We start from the raw sequence: 23178 nt of genomic DNA on the forward strand, positions 1-23178 counted from the left end.
AGGAGATCTCCTGCTATTTCAACTGATCTCCAGCCGATAGAGATCAGTTCACCTGAAGAAAATGGCCACTTTGGCCATTGAACTCTATGGCATTGAAGCCCCCCCTCCCCAAACCTTGCCCTCCTCAGGCTCCGCCCTAAAAACCTCCCGCCGGTAGTGAAGAGGGACCTGGTAACTTTACCATATAAAATGACAGACAGAATTCAGAAGAGGTTTTCATTCTCCATCATGCTCAAATTATCTACATGTTGCTGAAGTGGGTCTCTGTTCAGCCACATGCCCCTCTTAGCTCAGTATTTCATAGGATAGACTAAGTTGAGAGGATGAGCTGTGAAGCCATGGTATGATTCCAGCCTGGCCTAACAGGATGCAAGAGTATCCCTCCTCCCAAAATATTTGGTGAGAGTGAGCTACAAAGCTAATACTGAATTTCATTGTCTGAAGTCTGTCAAATGTAGATTCTCCACAGTTCAATATAAATCAAAGGCCTCAAGAACATAAGCTTGGATACATGGCCTTAGGAAAGATGAAACAAGCACTAGATGATAAAAGGGTGGAAGGAAATATATATTCAAATACTTTACCTGCTTGAACCATTTTTAAAATGTACATTGAATGAATCTCATAGCTTGGGGGGGGGGGTAAACCATAAATATTTAGCAAACCAGCTGCACAGATCTTAAAAAGCCCCAATGTTCTGTGTTAATATACACAATGAGTGCTCACAAACCAGACAAATCTAATCCAATACAAAACATTAAAATACTTTTTTTTCCTTGTCATCATTGATTAGCAATTCCTTGTGCAAATGACTGTGGACTCTTACAAGCAAAGCTGTGCTGTCCTTTTCACACATTGTAGGCTTTCAGAATAGATATTAATCTACCGCAAGATTAACATCAGATGCGAGCATTTGTTTCCAAGCACCTTTTGCTCTATTAAAATGAGAAATGACGTGAGGATGCACAGTTGTTGACAGTGACAATGTTTTGCGGTTATCACTCATCAGAACCGAACAGCTAGGCTCAATTGTGTACAAGAGCTGCTGAATTATTTCCTTGATAGGAAACTGACAGGTGGTATAAATAACTCTGCTACTTACATATCTGCCTAACGCTGCAATTTCCATTCAAAAAAGGAGAAATTCTATTAGTCTGTTTCTTAACACATCATTGTTCCAGGTGTTTTACCAGAACAATGGATTTTGCATGCACAAGGAATTGGCAGTTAGAAGCCTGCTTGCTGTGAAATGGCTGGCTCAGGTGGTGCAACATCAGCATGCTCCTCTGCATTTTATGGCCCTTTTTTGCAGCAAAAATGAGCCACAAAAGTGCTGCAAAGCAAAGCAAGATGCAGACAGAGGAGAGACTGGATCTTGGGGGTAGGAGACTTCAACTGGAAGGGAAAGACAGGGACAGGATTTTGGAAATGTTGTAGAAAGTAAGCTAAATTGTCGATACATCTGGGAGAGAAAAATGCAGAAGAGGAAAATGAGGGATTTATAGAACTGGATCTAGCCAGCTTTTTCATTCTATCTTACCCCATCTTGGGCTAGATGGCCAGTATGGCCCCTCCCAACTCTATGACTCTATGAATCTTGCTTCTGCTATGGTGTAGTGGTTAAGAGTGGTGGTTTGGAGCAGTGGACTCTGATCCGGAGAACCAGGTTAGATTCCCCACTCCGCCACATGAGCGGCTGAGGCTAATCTGGTGAACGAGGTTGGTTTTCCCACTCCTACACATGAAGCCTGCTGGGTGACCTTGGGCTAGTCATAGTTCTCTTAGAGCTCTCTCCGCCCCACCTACCTCACAGGGTGTCTGTTGTGGGGAGGGGGAAGGAAGGTGATTGTAAGCTAGTTTGATTCTTCCTTAAGTGGTAGAGAAAGGCGGCATGTAAAAACCAACTCTTCTTTTTCTTCTAAGTGCCTTAGGCAAACCACTCTCTCAACCTTAGTCCCATTTGGAGCATGGGATAATACTACATGCCTTACAGGGTATGAAAGGTTACAGCCAGATAGTGAATGTGCAGCACTCTGAACAGTTGAAAGCATTGTATAAATATTAATTATAAGGGTCAAGGATAGATAGAAACAGTCAAAGCACTCTATCTAACTGCAGGTCCCCAGTGGAGGTAGCCATGGGACTATGAACTGCCCTTTGGGGGGTTTTCCCCCTTAAAAAAACTATTTGGGGATAAAAATAACTCCAGAAAGTGAATAGCAAATTCTGGGTTGTCAAAACAATCGAAAATGCTGTGCAAAAACCAGGGCAGCGATGAAGAAGACAAGCAAGAGGAGGAGGAGGAGGCAGTGTTGCCAAACAGGAGAAAGGGGCTTATTGCTGGCATGCTCATCCAAGTATAGGTGTCATCTCATTGCATCCCTGAAGCTTAGATAAGCTTAGATAAGTCAATGGCAAAAGGAGTAAGTCAGTGCAGGATGGCAGCTTGAGAATTTAGCATGTGCTCCTAAATAAGATACTCTGACATTACAAATGAAAAGTGGTCTGTTTTTTCTTATACCACCCACTCATTTCCCTTTCTGCAGCTGACTTGTCAACCCATTCATTTAAAAAAAATCCCTCTCTCCCAAATTAAGAAAATCTCTAATGTAACTAATATAGCTCTAATGAGCTCTGCCCATGATTATTGTACCCAATAACCCTTATCCAGCTAGGGACCAAACAATGCAAATGTGTGTGTATATATATATATACACACACAGCTAAACAGGGAACTGCACACACAAATTGCTGTTGAGTTCACAATTCCATTACCTGGAGCTGTTTATGTTAGAAACTTTGACTAACATCTAAAAGCTGCTTGAGACTGGTACTGGATCAAATAGCTGATCAGTGCTTGTTCCAGAGTTTCTAACTGACCCCTAGTTGCTGCTATGTATGCGTAAATTTGAATCTAGACTAAACAGCCAATGCATGCTCATACAGTAGGATGGGGGAAATGGTGCCTTTGAACACATGAAGCTGCCTTATACTGAATCAGACCCTTGGTCCATCAAAGTCAGTATTGTCTACTCTGACCAGCAGCAGCGCTCCAGGGTCTCAGGTGGAGGTCTTTCACATCACCTACCTGCCTAGTCCCTTTAACTGGAAATACCAGGGACTGAACCTGGGACCTTCTGCATGCCAAGCAGATGCTCTACCACTGAGCCACAGCCCCTCCCCTAATCCAGCCTTTCCTTGCTGGGAAAGCTCCTTTAGACCAAGGGTTCCCTGGAAAGTACCCTGGTAACCCTATGCCACTGCTCAGGACCTCCTGAAAACCTCTACACTGTCCCACTGAGAAGGCCCTCTTTCAGTGCAGTACTAGAACAATAATGAAATAACATCACCAACTTGGTAGCACCTATGCAGTCTAGCACATGGGGAACAGATTAAGAGAAATATCTCAGGGAAATAGATTGTACTAAGTGAAGCAAAAAATATGTTTTTATAAAAAGGGTTATTGCAAAAAAGAAAAGGGAAAGGTGGTTGGATTCAAAAGGGGGTGGGGAAAAGACAAACGAAATACAGGGGAAAGCAAACAACAACAACACAGAGATATTCAAATGAAAAGCAATACAATTTATCATCTATGCTGTAGCTGGTTCCTCAGAGCCTGTGCAGAGTTCCATGTGGTAACAAAAAGTCGAAGGGGTTCTCATTCCCTACCCAACTTCCTGTGGACTCAGTTTCCACGGAAAACTAAACACTGAAGACAAGTGAAAATCCCAAATGCTAGATGGCAATATTTAGCAATATTTATGCTAGATGGAGTTCGACCGAAGCCAAACTCCTTTCCAAGAATGACAAGTGAATTCCTCCAATCTCACACAAATCCCCATCTCTGATGTCAGAGGCTACTTTTACCAATCAGAGCCATATCTCGCCTCCATCAAGCATCTAGTAATGGCTCTGAACTTCCATGAAAAATACCTGGTCTGGTCTAAACTGGCTTGTCCTCTGTCCAAAAGGAATTAAGTCTGCCAGGGTGGTCCAATGTGGGATGGACCTGAATACTTTTATAGTAATGCAATCTAGGTTCCTAGATGCTCTGGTAGTATGTCTGACCCTTAGCAAGTTTTAGGATTCCTGTCACACATCATGTGAAGAATTCCAAATTTCCTTGGGCCAGATGACCTTGGGCCAGATGATCTCAAATGGCAAAAAGTCAGATTACTACGAGCAAAGAATAATTCTAAGCAGAATCATTACTCAAATGGCATATCCTAATCCTCTGGAAAACATTTGTATAAAAACATTCAATAAGGTAGCCATTAGTGGTGGGGTGAAATAATGAAAAACATTGCTCCAGAGATGCCATTAGGGAGCAAATGACATGTAAAATTGCTTCTAAATTGCTTCCATCATTTCAAGTTAACATGTTAAGAAGAAGAAAAAGTGTACATTTGGTTTTCAGGCATACGTTTTTGTCACAGAACTGCACCATTTACACAGGAAGCAGGGTCTACTGTTCCCTTAGGAAAGTACCAGGGCATCAGCCAAAGTTAAAATGCTATATCAGGTAACAAACGATTTGATTTCTACAATTTCCAAAGTAAGCACAATCTCACTGACTGTAGACTATTTCTGCCCAGGCTGCCAAGCACAGGCATTGTTCAATGTTACAGATGTTTTATTAGGAAAAAAAGGGGGACGCTGTGTTATGATTGATAAGTACTCCTCTAAAAATGGACTGCATGCTTGGAAAAGAGTTCACAGTTAGCATTTTCAACCTTCCAGGAGCCATCTGTAATCTTCCCCACAGGTTGCCAACAATAGGATAATAGCCATGATTGCACATTTGTGATGCTCAAGAATAAAAGAAGGCTCTACGTTGATATTATGCTGTCCAAGAGCTGTCAAAGCACAAAGAGAGTCATATTGATGAATTCCGACACAGACAGTCTTGCAGAAGATTAGGCTGCAATTGCCAGTATGTCACTGCTGGACCAAAACTTCCAGCCGCAAACAGGAAAAACCAACCAGTGATGAAATGCAGCACGGCTACGCCTTTGGCGTGGTAGGTGCTTTGGGTTAACAAAATAACAGTCTGACCAGCTACAGCCACAGAATAAGTATCCTGAAGTCTGCATCTTAATTAGAAATGGTAAAGTGCCATGGACTTATATAGGAATGAGCCAGTGCATAGCCTTGTACCCAGAGTTGTATTCACCATTGTGCTGAATGGGTTACAAAGATCTGCAGCCAATATAGGGTTTCTGCCATTGGTCTAATTTTCTGAGAGTCCTAGACAAGCTAGAGTACCGGTAAAGCTGTGCAATGTCAAGGGCATTCCTTCTAGATGCAGCCTAGGTGAGATGAGAAAGTGAGACTCTCTCTATGAGCTTGGATCCCTGCATCGGACAACTGCCTTCTGCAGTGCTCACTCCACCCAGATACTGCACACAACCATGACGTAAATTACATCCGGTACCAGGTTTATGTACTTTGCTCTTTCCTTCCTGCCTACTTACATGAAATAAACTGGATAAGTCTTTCCTGCTCTTTTGTCCATCGTTTGCACTACTGTTATTATGGCTAATTTCATTTTGTCAAGTTTTTATAATTGAACCAAAGTATATTCCTAGTATATGGGTTGCATACACTCTCCATTCATTTTGTTTGCTATTTAAGGATAGGTGTATACCACCATGCTCCATCTAGAGTTACATTAATGTTCCGTGTAGAAACTGTCATCCCATGTTGCTGTATTGATCATCCTGGCTCAGCTCATCCTAGGTTAATCATCCTAGCTCATCCAGAGTGATGGTCTTTCTAAACAATCTTGACAAGATCCTTGAGATTATGAAACTTACCTCTTGTTTATTGGACTTCTGTCCTGCATGGCTGAAGGGACAACGTGGGGATGCCTTTTGGAAAAATTATAAATTCATCTTTGTTAGATGAGCCTTTTAAACAAGGATGTAATAAGACATTTATGGAAAGAAAAAGTAATTGAAAAAGGGTTTTTTGGTATTGGCCTATAATGCCTATTTCAAATTACCCTTTTAAACAAGGATGTAATAAGACATTTATGGAAAGAAATAGTCCCTAGAAAAGGGGGTATTGGTATTGGCCAATTACCCTTTCTAGAGAAGTGTGGTAAGCAACTTCAGGGCTTTTCATTTGATCGGGATGCCAGCCTTCAAATGGTACCTGGGGATCCCCCAGAATTACAGCTCAACTCTAGTCTACTGAGATCAGTTCCCCTGGAGAAAGTGGATGCCTTGGAAGGTGGACTCTATGGCATTGTACCCCACTGAGGTCCCTGTTCTCCCCAGACTCCATCCCCAAATCTCCAGGAGATTCCAACCCGGATCTGGCAACCCTACTCCCCCATCCCCTGCCGGTGGCCAGGGGGACCTGGCAACCCTAGCTTTCGACCCATTTCAGTCTGGCTTTAGGCCTAGTTTACAATGTTTCTCTATGGAGAAGGGGGCAGCCCTTCAGGACCCCATAAAATCGAACCCCCTGACCCAATCTTCACCAAAATTTGGGGTTCATGCAAGGAAAGTCCCTTGACACTACCCTGATAATTTGAGAACTTAACCTCCAAAAATGGCTCCCCCAGAGCTCATTTTTAAAAATTCCATAGGGAAAAACCTGGGGAAAGCCAACGCTGAAAAAAGCCGAATAACTATTTAGCTGATTCAGCAATTGGCTATCCGGCTTCAGCTCTATTCCCAAGTTTTGATATTCGGTAAAACAGAAACCCAAATATTGCCAAAACGGCTAATTTCTAATTTATTTTCTGTTTAGGTTTATCGATATGCACAACCCTAATCAAATGAACTTGGAACTGGCTGCTTCTTTTAAGAATTAGGGGTGTGTAAAGAAGCCTTATTACTGAAAAAAGCATAAGTCAGTGTGGTAGCTACAAGTTTTTCAACTATATCTGGAGCAAAAAAACCCCACTAACTTTCTGAGCTATGCTGAACTAGATACACTGATCCATGCTTCTGTACACTTGATGTTAGACTACTGCAACTTTCTCTATGTAGAGCTGCCCTTAGGTCAAAATATGGCAGCTTCTCTTTTCGTGGGAGCTCACTGGTATGATCATAATATAATTATTTAAAATTATTTACTTTGGTTGTCCATTTACTTCTGGATTCAGTTCAAGGTGCTGGTCTTCATGGCTCATATACTTGAAGGAACTTCTTGTATGAACCCATAAGGCAATATAATTCGCTCCAACAATTTCACCTGTCTTTCACTTCCATAAGACTGATTAAATTTGGCACTAATTTGGCACTGCCTGGGCTTTTGAGCTATCTTTTCAGCTGTGGCCCCAATCATTTGGAACAGCTTATCTGACAATGTCAGGAAGGCTTGTGACATTGTTTTTTTAGGAAGCTTGCTAAACTCATGGGAGGGAGGTTAAAAGAAGAGATTAAGATCCTTGAGATTTTTAAAACTATATGGTCATTCTGTTTTAATGTTTTGCTATCATAATCTTGGGTTTTTCTTTTTTGTGTTCATACTATGTAAGCCAATTTGGGCCTATTTTGGAAGGGGAACATGAGATAAAAAGGCATTTCAGTGAATAAATAAACTCTGGTTCAGGTCAAAAGCTGGCATAATACCACAAGTTATTACCATGTGATGGAGAAATAATCCATTCCTTTGTGAGCACAGCAGGCCTTCGGAATAGACTGTCAGTTAAGCAGTCAACAATATTTTATGAACTTTCCAGTGGCACAATGCATGCACAATGATAATAGCCTGTTTTCCATAGTGAGCTGCTTGGTAACAATAGCTTCTTTGAATTTTTTTCCCCAGATCACAGTAGACCAAAGGATATGCCAAAACCCAGATTTCTGAAAGTACTGGAAAATACCTAGCTACAAAAATACAAATAATGCATTTTACATATAACTTCACATCGCTTCTTTGATTTCTGGTGATATCAGTATCTTCCAGAAGCATAGCTTTGAGCACTTGCTGTTATTCCAATTGTCAAGTTTTACTTGTGTTTATTTTATTTTTCCGACCAGCTTTTACTATTTTCTCAAAGCAAAGCTTTGGATTTGGAGTTTCAGAACTCCAGACCCACTGCCCATAAACAAATTTCATTCCGATGATTTTCATGAAGCAAAACAGCTTCTACAGTGCATTTGGAAACCAATTACTTGAAAGGATGCACAATACCAATCGGGAGAGCACAGCACTAGTCACAGCATGAGCAGCGTGACATCTGTGACTTCTCATTTAATTCAAGAGAAATGTGTGTGTGAGGGGGGGTCCTGTTTCACAGAAGGACTACCTGACAATCTCTTGTGCTGCACTGTGATTGTCTGCTCGGAAAAAGGAGACAATCTTTTTTTTGTGATAGCAAAATCCATTGCAAATTACAAGCTGTGAACACTATTACTCTGGCATGACCATGAACAGCTTAATCGTTTTCAGCTCCACAGGTTGTGCATCATCTTGCTCCATCCATATGGTTTTGAAAGGTATTTATTGCAAAGACACTGTGCTGTATGTTGAGATTTAAAATATCACAGCAAAATCTAAGGTGGTGTTAATACAGTTTTTTGAGTTGTTGTTTTTTTCAAATCAAGGGTAAGGCATGATCCAGGTTTTACTGAAGTTAAGGCAATGCTGTAAGAGACCAGGATACACCCGCAAGCCAGGTGTATCAAAGAAATGTGGACTGTTACTGCCAAAGGTTTACAAGTCATTAGAAAGGTATGCTTTGTAGAAAGATTCAATTTTCTCTCAGTGTGGAATGGCTGGCTTCCTCCTGCCCCTCATAGTGATATCTACATCACTACATCACAAACCCTGTTGTGTTAAAAAAAACCAGATCCAGACCTGCTTACTAATAGGTATGAGTTCAGTGGGCATGCTAAATTATTGACAGCCTACAATCAAAAACCCTGTTTAACATAGATCTCACCATGAAGTGATTAATGTAAAACAAATAAAAGCCAAGTACCTCATGATGAGAGACAAATGGTTGTTTGACTCCATCTTGAGGCCTTTATGGTGAAGAACCATTATATTTAAGTGGCAGTCTGTTCATAATTGTTATAGCAGGGCTTTTAAGAAACACCATTTTGAAGAAAACCCAAAGTTACAAAATCTTTAAAAATATGGCTAGAATAAAGCTGGCCAAAGTCATGAAACAGAAAGATAATCAACACTAGACATGGAAACATCATGTAGTTCTGAGCCTCACACATAAGTGGCCCAATATCTGACATTGTTTTAACAACAGATCCTCATTTCTTGTCTGAGCCTGTTTTCTGAAGCACTTGCTAGATGTTGGCAATGGTGTGATATCACTGTTCTTCCTGCTAGACTCTTCTATTTTTGTAGGGCTTGTTTCTTTAAATTAAAAAATATCATTATGAAAGACAATGTCTTGAGGGTGTAAATAACTGAAGTACAAGTTTTAGTCTGTGTAAACAAAGGATTTTGAATATGGGTTTCTCTGTGAATAAGCAACTGTCCGTCACAGAGAACTGCATACATTACACTTCCTTCTCTAGAGAGTTGGGTCAACCAAATTAGAATGAATGAAAACATAGTTTTTGTTCTAAGGGCCAAAAATCCACAGCCTTTAAAAAAAAAAAAAAACTAGTAAAGCACATGTTAGAATTAACAACACTATACATTAGGTATTGTCATACCAGGGTTCCCAGGTTCACTCAAAGAATCTCCTACCTCCCATTTCCTGCCACCACTCCAGTAGCTTGGGGGGGGGGGGACTAATGTCATGATCATTACCTTTATTAGGCATTTACATCAGTATACCATAAACAGAATTACAAAATTGGTTAAAACAGATTACATTAAAAGGACATTACTTAGAAGTACATACAAACTGCTCGCGAATCCTTTGTGCAGACAGGAGAAAACTAGCTACTTGTTGGGTAACGGTAGGTTTCTATCAGATAAAAGGTACATCACCGAATGCTGATCTGAAAGACTCTGTTCACTAGGCAGTAGGGGTTTAATGTAAGTATTCCTTGGCCTCATGTAAAGCTGGCAGTACAACAGCACGTGAGTTAAGTGTTCAGGATCCCCAGTCTTACATGGACAATACCTATCAATAAAAGGGATTCCTTTGTATCTTCCTTGTAGGATAGCAGAGGGAAGAGTGTTAAGACTAGCGAGCATGAAGGCTCTGCGAATGCCCAGTGACTCGAAATAAGACAAGTAGGAAGCTGCAGCTCCATAAGCCAGAGTAACACCATGAAACATGGGGGAACAGTGTCTATTAGCTGGGGAGGTTAGGGTCTGCATTTCTGTATCTAGTAGGCGCTGACGTATCAATCTAAATGCTTGCTCTTTCCCGAGCATCAAAAGAGAATCAAATGGGATACCGACAGACTTGATTTTCCTGATAATTAATTTCGACCACTGGCTTATGTAAGAATCTCCTAGCAGAGCAGGAATATAGCCAGGATATTCAGTTAGAAAGTGCAGACGTAACCAGAACTTAATGGTCTGAATCCAAGCTCTGGTCTCCAAAAAACCCTGTCCCGTCTCAAGGGACAGAGCTGCATACCCTATGCAATTGGGGACACCAAGAATGTGGCGTAAGAAGGTGGACTGAATCCTATCAATGTCCTGATTAAAGGCACTTACCCAAATAGGAACTCCATATAGGGGTTGGGAGATGGATTTAGCCTTAAACACTCGTAAGGCAGCAGGAACTAATTGGCCACCATAAACATAAAAGAAACGAATTGTGGCCTGGTTGTTACATTTAGCTGAGGACACAGCATAGTTCCTGTGAGTTGTCCAATTGCTGTTGTATTGGAAATTCAGGCCCAAGTATCTAAATTGTTTCACTTGTTCAATTTCGTGCCCTTTAATTGTCCAACTGTGACGTCTCCAAGATTTAGAGAAGACTAGGATATTAGATTTCTTGTAATTGATAGATAATAAGTTGGCATTGCAATAGCTTACAAACATGGACAGCAGCCTCCTTAGCCCCTTCTGTGTTATCACTACCACAGCATCTTCGGCATACAATAGTAGAGGGATGGAGGAAGGGCCCAGCTTGGGGAAATGGCCATCTACTGTTCTTAACGTTAGGTCAAGGTCATTTATAAAGAGGTTAAAAAGACAGCGGGCCAACACACACTCCTGTTTCACTCCCTGGTTTGTAGGAATCTCTCTGGTCAGCTCACCACGTGAGCCATAGCGAACCTGGCAACTAGTTGTTAAGTGCAATTTTTGGACAAGGAAAAGGAGTCTCTTGTCTATTGAGGTTTTGCTCAGCTTGTCCCACAGGAGTTTCCTGGGTATAGAATCAAAAGCGCTCTTTAAATCAAGGAAGGCTGCATAAAGTTTCTTCCCACCAGGGCCACTGTATTTCTCAGCCAAATGGGTTAGGGTAAAACAGTGGTCTAAAGTAGAATGACCAGCGCAAAACCCAATATGTTCCCTACCCAAGATTTTAAAATTAGTCATCCATAAAGAGAGTTTATCTAAAAGGTGTCTTGCATATAAGACTAATGTTAGAAACGGTGTTACATCATTTCCGGAGAAAACTGGCTGGAAGTGGCATCCCTCCATTCTAGGAGTTGCCAGGAATTGCTGGCATTTCCTAGCACAGATGGGCATAACTTCTGGGTTTTCCCCTGAGCCACCCAACAGTGCCCCAATGTCCCTGCCCCCTCAGACAACTGCTAGTTGCTATGTTGTGCCTGGTAACCTTATGTTATACCCTTCAAGTTAGATTATTTGTAAACTATAAAACTAATATCTTATGATAGATCATCAACTGAAAATATTGAGAGAGTATCTTTATAACCCCAAAGAAGCGGCAAATTGTTTTAAAGAGCTGAAATACAATTCTCTAAAGAATATCTGGTGAGGCTAGCCTGATCTGGTCAGATCTCAGAAGCTAAGCAGGGTCGGCCCTGGTTAGTATTTGGATGGGAGACCACCAAGGAAGACCAGGGTTGCTGTGCAGAGGAAGGCCCTGGCAAACCACCTCTGTTAGTCTCTTGCCATGAAAACCCCAAAAAGGGGTCGCCATAAGTCGGCTGCGCCTTTAAGGCACTTTACACACACACAAAGAATATCCACTTATAATCTTTTAACGTCTTATTTGTTTAGCAAAAGTCTGCATTATTAATGCAGTCCTCACACTCCCACAAATTATGCAGTCAAGTTTCCCTGCATTTGGGGAAATCGCAGGGGTCTGAAGGACACCCAAAGGGAAGTGGATGAGCCTCACCCTGGGAAAGCCATCTTCGTGATCATGGTATCTTCCCTCCGAGGTGCTTTTATTTTGAGATATTTTAAATTATCATTAGGTATTTTTTAATTTTTCCTATGAAAATGTCTGAAAATTATTTGTTTTTATTTTGATGGAATCATTGTTGCTATGGCTTATTCACTGATGCAATAAAGACAGGCGGGCAAGAATTATTAATCATATATGTAATCCAGTGACAACAAAAAGGATTTTCTAAAAAAGAGAACGGCACATGATTTTAAAAAGTGACCCAAGGGGGGGGGGGAATCTGAAATATTCAAACAATAAAGATGAGACCACTTTTTTGACAATGTTAAGATTTCACTTATCATACAGATATCATACAAATACTATTAAAAGTTTGTTGAAATAAATGAAACTTGTAAAAGCTGAAACCTGCAAAACTTTAACTTCTCTTTTAGTCAGGTGTAATTTCCACTTCTCCAGAGCTCAAAGTACCAGAAAAATGAACAAACAGATGGAAATAAATTGTATCAAAGGTGAGTCATGATGCGTTTACATCATGCAAATGACTAAACAAGATGACCAATTCCCTGTGACTCACATTGTTTGCATTAATGATACACCTGCTTGTTGAAATGATCACTTGAGCATGCACAGCAAATGTGAGCAAACTTCACATTTGTTTGTTGCTTTGTTTTAAGTTCACATATATTGCAGACAACTCTGCATAAAGAGATGCTGCACAACTGAGAACAACTCACTCCCCTGAGACAACAACCACCTCCCCCCACCCTGAATTACTACCCTTGATACTAGAAATAGCATCCCAATTGAATGGCAAGATTTAGCCACTCATTATCAGACAAAGAAAAGCCTCACCGTTAGGGTTGCCAACCTCTAGGTACTAGCTGGAGATCTCCTGCTATTCCAATTGAGCTCCAGCTGATAGAGGTAAGTTCACCTGGAGAAAATGGCCACTCTGGCAATTGGACTCTATGGCATTGAAGTCCCTCCCCTCTCCAAACCCCACCCTCCTCAGGCTCCACCTTAAATACCTCCCGCCGGTGGGGAAGAGGGACCTGGCAACTCTACTCTCAGTGCAAGCTGAACATCTTTTAAATGGTGGTGCTATAGTGTCTCTCTTTTTCTTTCTGGGGTGTACACTAGGTAAGGGCTTTTTATAACTTTTGCTGCTTGTACTCTGTCAAATTGAGTTGTTATTTTTTAAATCTTAAGGGCATTTTCATTTATGGGGCTTTAAATGGTTCTTGTGCCAATCAGATGCTCCTTAACTATTTATTTTAAGATTTTTGAATTTACATTGAAGTTGAATGAAATTTGAACAATTTAAAATGTTACCTCAACTGACAAAGACCTTCAACTGAATATAAAACCTAAAAATGTTCATCCACATTACAAATGTCTCCCCTTCACTTTATCTTCTGCATGCACGTCACATAATTTTATTGAACAAATCAGCTGGAGCTGTATAATTGACATTTTAAGACAACTGCCATGCATTTATAATTTTAAAACATCCAATTGAAAATATATTTAGGAAAATCTTTACAATTTCTAAATTACCATGCACTGTAGTCTTCTGTTCTCTTGCGCACATGACCCTATAATCATTACCAGCACTCATGATATTGGAAAGAAGAGTATCATGCTGATAGTAATGTGGTTATTTAACCAGCTGTCCTAACACTGGAAGTAACCCACATTGAATCCTATCCACATTATCTGGTTTTGTCAAGTTCTATAGCCTGGAGAGAACCTATTGCAGCAAAGGGTGGAGTTGTTGCCACCTGTTCCGCCCCTTGCCATCCAACCTCTGGAATTATAAAGGGAAGTTATCTCTTGGAAGTACCAGGGGAGAGACTATTGCCATCTGATCTGCCTCTTCCTTCTAGCTTAAAAAGAAGCCGTATCCAGGGAGGGAAGAATTGCCTGCCTGCCCACTGAGAGATTTATTGCCATCAAGGACAGAGCTGTTACCATCTGCTCCCCTGCCCCTTGGATTGGTCTGCTGGTTACAGGTAGATTTATTATAAAATAGCCTGGGTTTAAATATTTGTGTTATTTGATAGTTTTCTGTTGTTGATGTTGACACAGTAAGCCATTTTTGAGCCTGCGCTGAACAGAGAAAGGTGGGTTGTTGCCATGGTAATCCTGCTCAGTATAATAGGAAGCGCAGGTTCAGACACTTGGTGTATGTGCTTGGCTGAGGAGCCAACAGTACAGTAACATGGAATGCTTTACTCACTTTGATAAAGAGATTTCTATCACCCTGAACATCTTTTTAACTGTGAATGAAGATGTGGTAATGATATGCTTGCCAATTTTCTATTTCCCTCACCAGTTTCTACACCATCTGCCACCGTTGCGCTACAGCTCAAAATGTAGGTTTTTGAGTGTAGGTTTGTAAAAGCACTTAGTAAAAAGTTTTATGGTCAATCATTATGAAAGCAAAGCACTCCCAGTGGTTTATCTGAATTTCCCCAACTGAAAGGCCTTCTGTCCGTCATCACTGCTTGAAATCACTAGCACTGTAATGAGACTTTTGCAGGCTGAATCAGGACCTGGACTCCTTGTAATCTACCCACATGGGACTCAAAGTTCATGAAGTATTTATGCTGGAAGAACCACGGAAAAGATTATTTGTCTGGATGACAATTTCTTTAGTAGTGAATCATCATCCAGGGAGATCAGAATACAAAAGGGGTCTGAGAGCCCTAAGCAACCTTCTGTTAACAACATGTACACAATGGATTTAAATGTCTTGTTTCACAAAGTAGGTTACATGCATTCCCCTTTGGGGAACTGAAATGCATGTAACCTACTTTGTGAAACAAGACATTTAAATCAATTGTGTACATGTTATTAACAGAAGGTTAATAGAAGGTTGCTTTGGGCTCTCAGACCCCTTTTGTGTTCTGAAACATCTAGAAACCTGAATTTGGATATGTCTAGAAACCTAAAGTTGCGGCCACTATGTACAGCATGGAACCCATAAATATAGTTAATTCCTAAGGAGAATTCCCTCAGGAAATGAAAATATAAGATCTTCCATCATGGCTTCATAGCTCCAATAAACTATTTCCCTTGTGTGCCTCTAGAAGACAAGCAGGAGTGGCTATTAGATTTGACAAATTAACTCTTAAGCAATTGGAAGGCCTTTTAATAAAGAAGTTGGAATGCCTCAATAAACAAACAGCTGCATTTGTTTTCCCTTGGATCTAGCCTTCTGAGTAGTAAAGTCAAAAAACAAATACAGTATAGTTAACTCAATATTTAATTTTGAATTTTGCAACTAGCAGCTAGTTGTCACAGCTGCTGTTTTGATAAAAAAAAATGCCTAAAACAGAGATGCAATATAATAGATTTTCTGTTAATATAACAATCCTGTTGTATCCCTGTAGATGAAAACTACATTTAGTAGGAAAAGTGGTAAAACAATGCTTCAAGACAGAGGACTGTGCAAATACTCCAGTATATGGCTCATGGGATTCTGGGATAGGCAAGCTCGCCACCCTTCCAATTCAATTTGTTATTGGCTCATTCATTACAAGCTTTCTTGGTAAGCAATTGAGGGTTTTCCCCCCTGAACATTTTCCTGAACTACTTCATTTACCCTGGGTCAAGCACTTCATTTATTTCATAGTCAAAGGCATTATAGCACAGATACTATAATAATTCAAGAAAATGGCTCCTTGAATGAGTGGAACGGTTTTGCATTTATGATAACATTAAATATAACAATTAATTTTAAATAATAAAAGTATAAAATGAATTCAGATTATTTTAAAAAATTCTGAGTAGTTGTAACCCTTTCAAATGCTAACGGCAGAAAAGAAGATACAAAAAAGGCTTTTTAATATCATATAAGACAGATGTCTTATAATACCACCATTAAAAACACAATACTTTTACTAGTTGTCCAAAGATGTTAATGCCTCATGAAGAAAACTTGATTGTATTGAAGAGAACAAAACCTCAAATTCTGTGTGTGACTTATGAGGCTGTTGTCCTGGAACCAAATGCACAGACAATAGACCTCCCATAAATCTTTCTGTCCCTGTTTGACATTACGAATGTGCATCCTAAAATCTTATTACCGCCATCCTAATTTTTTCAAAATTTCTTCCAGCAAAAGGAAGATCTGGAGAACTAATCTTGGTACATCTTCCTCCTTTAAGGTGGGGTGAGGTACAAAGAAAATTTACTGTCACTATAGCCCCCTGCTATCTACTGTCCTTTTATGGGGTATCTCTGGGTTTTTCTGCATTCCCAAGCAAATTCAGTCTCTGTATACTGATTATCATAAAGCTGATACATGTCCACAGTCAAAGAATATATCCATTATTACTGTGGAGGTATACAACCCATATCATGCTGATGTTCCATTACTCCAGTATTATTTGACCATATATATGGGACCTGTTAAAAATCTTCCTTACTTAATAACTGGCTTCCATTGAAAACCAATCATTCCAAAATGTTAAGCCAACCTGAAATTCTCCAATAAATGTTAAAACTGCTAGTTTCATATGCTAGCCTGGGTTTTTTTTTTTTGTCAGCTCCATAAGCAATCATTTACGTTGGCTAGAAAATTTGACAAACCCTGCCAAAAACCCTTCTGGGGTATGTGTGTGTGTAAATATATATGTGTATATATACACACACACAAAGATTTTCCTACAAGCGTTTAGCTCAACCATAGTGTACTGAATTTGCTCTGGGAGCACTGGAAGTGTATATGCTATACAAAGTTTTCTGAAACTGGGGGGTTTTGCTCAGAAGCTAAAACATGGCTGCATGTGACAAATACCTCTTTGTGTCCATTTATAGAGGACATGACATCTCTGTCAATGAAATGCATTGCTACTTCACAGTTGGAGAGGCGTGGGCTTTGTTTCTGAACTGCTCTGCCTGCTTGAGTCTCACTGAAGTGGATGGGGGCTTAGCCTTTGGAGAAGTGTAAGATTTCATCTCATTATTGTCATAAGTGTGAGTGAACATTTCTAGGGTGTCCTTTACATACATTTATGAGCAATATTAAATCTAATTCTAGACTAACCAGAAGTGGTGGGTGTACAACTGGGCAGATTGTTGCTAATGCCATTCTGAGGACGAAGTCTGTGCTTTGGAAAGGCATATAGCACAACTTGTCTCTTGGGCGGGAAGGGGAAAGCTCTTCCAACAACGTACTTATCAAATCAGTGTTATGCAGCAAGTCTAATTATGGCCCTTTAGAAGAAGATTCCTGTTCATATTTTCTTTTTTTTAAAAATCGGATTCTGAAACCATGCCTGCTGGTGGGTTAACCTGTAGGGATGGAGGAACAACACAACAGATGGGAACTATTTTAGCAAAGCAAGATGCTTCAAAAACAGGGGATTGAGTCAACCTTTACTTCGGCAGCCTGTGGCTGATTGTCAAGTGGTACTTGTAGATAAAGCCTGCTTCCTTCTGATGCAATGACTTGCAGTCAGAAATGAAGGCATGGCTTACAAAATATTTAGACCCCCCCCCCCACTGTCCAGTCATTCAGTCCAGATGCAGCATACCCTACACACAATATAGTTTTAGTCCAGATTACCCAGTATTTAGTAGCCAACATTCTCTCCTTTCATCTTTGATCTTTTCAGTAATGTGCTTCTCTTCTGGGTAGCATGCATTCTACTTTTGTATTCCACACCCTCTGTCTTTTCACTCAGAACTGTAGCTAGGCTTCTATACCAAGCAGGTCTGCAATATTACCGGGCAGGAATTTTTAAAAAGTGAATAAACAATCAGCAGCTTCTTCATAACCAACAGAAACTTTTTGGCAAGTCCTCATGTGTTCTAAATATTAGAAACAGGCGTTGAATTAAAAGTGGGTTTTTCCCAGAATATTTTTTTCTGTGTACCACCACCCCCCTCTTTTAATGGAGACAGCAATCACAAAATAATCATCATGAGCCAAGGGAAATCTTGAGTAAGATGAGTTGCATGGATCAAAGTAGACTAACAGCCTGTTTCTGACCTCCGAGGACGAAAGTCCTCAGGAGACCAGGAAGGGGCTGCGCCAGCATTGGGGCCCAGGCTACTTACGCCACCGTGAGTGGCCCCAAAGCCAGCAGGGAGGCCCAGATGCCAGTCTCCCAGGGCTGCCCAGGGACACCAGCTGGACCTTCTGCTGGCATCTCACTGGCGCAAATCCCCACACTGGCAATCCAGTGGGTGTGCTGGCATCCCAGGGGGCATTCCCGGGGCATGCCGGAGAGCTGAGCTGCCTGTAGGCAGCTTCCTGCCCCCATTCGGCCCAGAACACTGGCATCGAGAATGGTGTTGCTGCTACTGCTTTTTAGCTGGAGTAGCATCACTGTTCTCTATGGGGTGAAAAACCTGTAAAAGGCTTTTTTAAACCTTTTGGCGGTAGTGAAATGGCTTTGAAGGCACCGCGGCAGCACCGCAGCTATGCCGACCCCAGCCGCCGAAAGGTTAGGAATGAACTGTTACATGGCTACCTCTCTAGTGTGTTCTAATTTACTGCCATAATACTTTTTTTTTTTTTGCTTCCTTTTGTCAACAGAGTCCTCTGGAAAAAAAACTTTGGCATGGGTTCTCCCTACACAGAGATGGAAATAGCAAGTATTTTGTTTGCCATGCTGGTATTTCTTCTCTTTACAATATTTGGAATGTGCAGTGAGAGGATCAATCATTATAATGGTATGGAAGATGCAATTTCTAATGACCACTGTAATAAAAGTTCTGATACTAGTATGGTTTTATTATAGTAATGAAATCTTTGTGAGAACAAAAATAACTTATGGGCTGGATTGACTCTATTGATGTTGCTTTTGTCTGTTCACTGTCGGACATTGATGGTTTGATTATTGAACCAGTTGATATTGGAATGTATTTGATTACGGTTTCTACTATACAGTAGTTGTTTTTGAGTATCTTGTCAATCTGTATTTGTTACTCTTTTGAGTGTTTTTTGTATGTTTGAGCATACAATAGTAGTCATCAGTAAACTTGCTCATAGTTAACCATTTATTGGATGTTGTCTTTTGGCGCCGTATCTTTTTAGCCATTTATTGCATGTTGTCTTTTGGTACAGTATCTTTTTAGCTGCCTGTGCTGTTGTTTATGTTATGTTGGCTTTATTCAGCATAGATCCTTCTTTTTGATTCTTGCATTGCAGACTCAAGTTAACCTCTCTTCCTTTAGTTACATTATGAATGAGAAATCAGAGCTGCTAAGATAGTTAATAAATGGAGGCATTCATACGTTGAGAGAGGAGTCCATATCTAAAAACAACCTCCCTCTAGTTCCTGAATTCCTGACACTGTTCATTTCCTCTAAAACATCTGGAGATGGCAGCCATCAGACACAAATGGAGTACACAGTGGCGCCAGTGTCCAGGCTGACATTGTTATGCTGCTGGGATGCCAAATACAATCTGGACCTTTCACCATCACAAGGTGGTTGTAACCCCTCCCCCCCGCCAATCTAGTGAATTCATCTGAACCAGGTGTACTATTGGTTTGAGCCAATAAGACTCCCGTTATAGTATAGCATAATAGAAACATCTGAAGTTTAGCTTAATAAGGTCATGTCTTTATTGCAGATACAAGACAAAAGGTAAGCCCATCTGCATCAGAGCCAGAAAATGTATGATCTGCATGTTCTTCTGACAATAAGCAACATTTTGGCTTGGTAACAAAGAATGTTTGAAATACACCACAGCATGTTGAAAATTCTTTGAAGATCACAGCATCAGTTTGTAAGAATATTCCTAGGATACAAGCAGCAATAGGGCATGCCATAGGCAAAACAGATAGATAGGATGACTATAAAGCCAATATTGCTTCATGTAAGAGAAACCTCTAAGCTGTTAAAGTTCCTGAACATAGCAATACATGACCTCCTTTCTTTTTCTGTGATCATTTCTATGATCATTTTCTATTATTTATTGTTTTCACTGTTGCATCTCTACATAGATTGAGTTGATGTAGCGTCAGAATAAGGGGGAATGATCCTTTCTGAATAAAAAAATAGATTTGAAAACATGCCCTTTCATCATCTGTTGTTCAACGTTTTAAAATACTAGCAATGAACTTTAAAAAAGAAACCCTCTCATGAAACAAAAGAGCATAACAGAAGCTGCAGGTTATCATGTCAACAATTCATGTTCTCCAATATCCTATTTCACACAGTAGCTGATCAAACACCCCTGGAAAGCCTCCAAGCAGTGCACAGAGGCTGAAGTCTCCCCTGTTGCTGCCCTCTCCACAGGTAGTCAGAGTTACTTCTTCTGAACATGGAGATTCCATGCTGTTATTTTGGCAACACTCATTGACAGATCTCTCTTCCATTGATTTATCAGATAGCTGCTAGTTTAGCTGATTCTAAAAGCAAACAGTACATTCTGTGGCAGTGAATTCCCCAAGTTAATTACTCTTTGAAGTAAATAAATCCCTCCTTTTGTCTGTCCTGAATCTACCAATTATCAACTTTACTTGGTGCCCCTATGTTAGGGTTGCCAACCTCCAAGTGGTGGCTGGAGATCGCCTGCTATTACAACTGTTCTCCAGCCCATAGAGATCAGTTCACCTGGAGGAAATGGCTGCTTTGGCAATTGTACTCGATGGCATTGAAGTCCCTCCCTTCTCCAAACTCTGCCTTCCTCAGGTGATGCCCCAAAAATCTCCAGGTATTTCCCAACCCAGAGCTGGCAACCCTACCCTATGTTCTAATATATGCCTTTGGCATCTGCTTTCCCAATTTAGATGGATACTTTTCAGCTTGTGGGATGTGGACAAGATTCTTGGATAGGTGAGACCTACCTGTGTTCTCGACCTTTGCCCTTCCTGGCTGATGAAAGAACTACCCTGCTAGTCCAGCTGGATCCCTTAGCAGCCTTCAATGTGATTGACCATAGTGTCCTACTGAGCCACTTCTCAGTGGTGGGACTAAGGGGCAATATGTTACTGCGATTCAAGTCCTATCTGGGGAGGAGTTAGTCTCAGAAAGACCTTGGTTGCCCTCTTCTGCACCTTTTCCAGCTCCATTATCTACTGTCTTGAGATACAGCAACCAGAACTGTACACTGCATTCCAAATCAGTCCATTGATACCTTAAAGGCAAAGAAAATTTATTCTAGCATAAAATTCCATAAATCAGAGCTTTCTTCCTCAGATAGACATAACTTTGTCAGAAGGGCACCTTTCTGCTCATCTTTTGCTGGGGGGAGAAGCTGAGTGTCGTTGGGGAGTGTCCGTTTCAATAGGCATAAATCACACAATTCTGCCCAGCTTTGATTTGAGCTAAGTCCCCCCCCCCACACACACACACACGGCTTCTATTTGTATCTTAAAAACTCTGGGAGGATTCAATCACAGCTCTCTCAATGTGTCACTCAGAAGTAACGATTCAAGCATATTCTTTTTTTAAAGAGGAATGTATCTAATTTTCCATATGGATGCCTGTCTCACTTGGCAGAAAATAAACATAAAAGTAAAGTAGGAATTAGTCCTGTGTCAGACATGGATATACATTATATCAGTTTGCCATATGTTGTCACAATAAAAGCTGGCCTATTTTACTGAAATGATTGTTGATGCACATTACCTGCATTTGACTTCAGCTTGATTTGAGCCTAACAGTTCATTCCTAAAGAGAGTTACTCCAGTCTAAGCCCACTGAAATGAATGGGCTTAGACTGGAATAACTCTCCTTCGGAATGTACTGTTAGGAATCATAAGTTCTGCTAGAAATCATTGCTAGTGAACAGGAGAACTAGTACCTGGACAACTTGAAAATCTGACCCTTGTGATTTTAAGGGTCTGAGAAGTCTGTATTAAATGCTTGTTTCCTCTTCTCCATTTCTGATCACTCTCCAGAAACACTAACAGAAGAACTTTTTGTTCCAGTGTTTTTCCTTACCACCCAATGTTGTCAACTATCCATGACTTCATAAGGAGGAACCGGGACAGGATGGAAGTAGATAATCTCAGAATTTGAGACTAAGGGTTATCAAACACTTGCTGGTTTGGTTCACATTCTGCTTTAGCTGATTTTTCATCAAGCAGGTTGGTTGTTCACGAGCATCTTCAGTCTGTTCAGAAGGTTACTTCCCTCATGCGCAGACTGTACAGTACAATCAGCAGCATTTCACACTTGCACATTTTGCACTGCCTGGTAGGTGTCCTAATGCCCCCTGAAAACCGACATTCACTACATACCACTCAGCTGCCAATTATTTAAATAAAATGTGACAAAACCAGCCAGCCAGTGATTATAAACATTGTTGTTGTTGTTTTTAAAAAAGTAGTCTTACCATTTAGTGTTTAAGTCTGTGCTAACATCAAAGTTGTTTTGTGCATGAATGCTTTTGCATTGTCCTCTGTGAGTCATAGTCCCCCATTCATCAGCCTATAGCCTCACCCAACCATCCATGACTCTGGAGGAGAATCAAATTCACTTATGATGCAGATGGAAAGTAAGAAGGAAGCTAAACTCCACCATCACAGCTACTGCACAGCCACAATATTGTCTGGCATGTGTCCATGTCAGGTGGCAACAAGGTGAGGGCATTCAACTCTCAGTTCACATGATACCACAATGCACCACAGACTAGACATTTGACAAAACTAGGGGGCATTCTGTTCAGTCCTCCCAGTCAGGAAGGCTGAAACCAGAGATGCTTGCAACAGATATTTTGAAGATCACTTAACCATGGGGTCCCTACATTGGCATCATTCTTATCCTTGCTTATGTTAGCGCCACCCGTAGGTTGCTCTAAGGTTCAGCCCTTGGTGCTTCATCCAAGTACAAAATGAACTAGAGGAAAAGGCAGAAGTAAATCTTTAGTTTATTGTGCACAATAAAGGCCACTGCTAGCAATACAAAGGTTGCTAAGGCGCAGAGCATCAGATACAAGCACAATGTTTGCTAATATAATAATAAAATCTGCTAATGACACATGAGTTAGTATAATC

General features: G+C 40.7%; 1 non-coding gene across 1 annotated transcript; it reads right to left on the bottom strand.

Annotated features, from left to right (window-relative positions):
- Positions 1 to 12081: 12081 nt before the first annotated feature.
- Positions 12082 to 12253, bottom strand: LOC130483133 (U1 spliceosomal RNA). Its single transcript, XR_008933561.1, has one exon. It is a non-coding gene; the product is annotated as a U1 spliceosomal RNA (small nuclear RNA).
- Positions 12254 to 23178: the final 10925 nt, after the last annotated feature.

This window comes from Euleptes europaea, chromosome 9 (assembly GCF_029931775.1).
Source record: "Euleptes europaea isolate rEulEur1 chromosome 9, rEulEur1.hap1, whole genome shotgun sequence".
NCBI lineage: Eukaryota > Metazoa > Chordata > Lepidosauria > Squamata > Sphaerodactylidae > Euleptes > Euleptes europaea.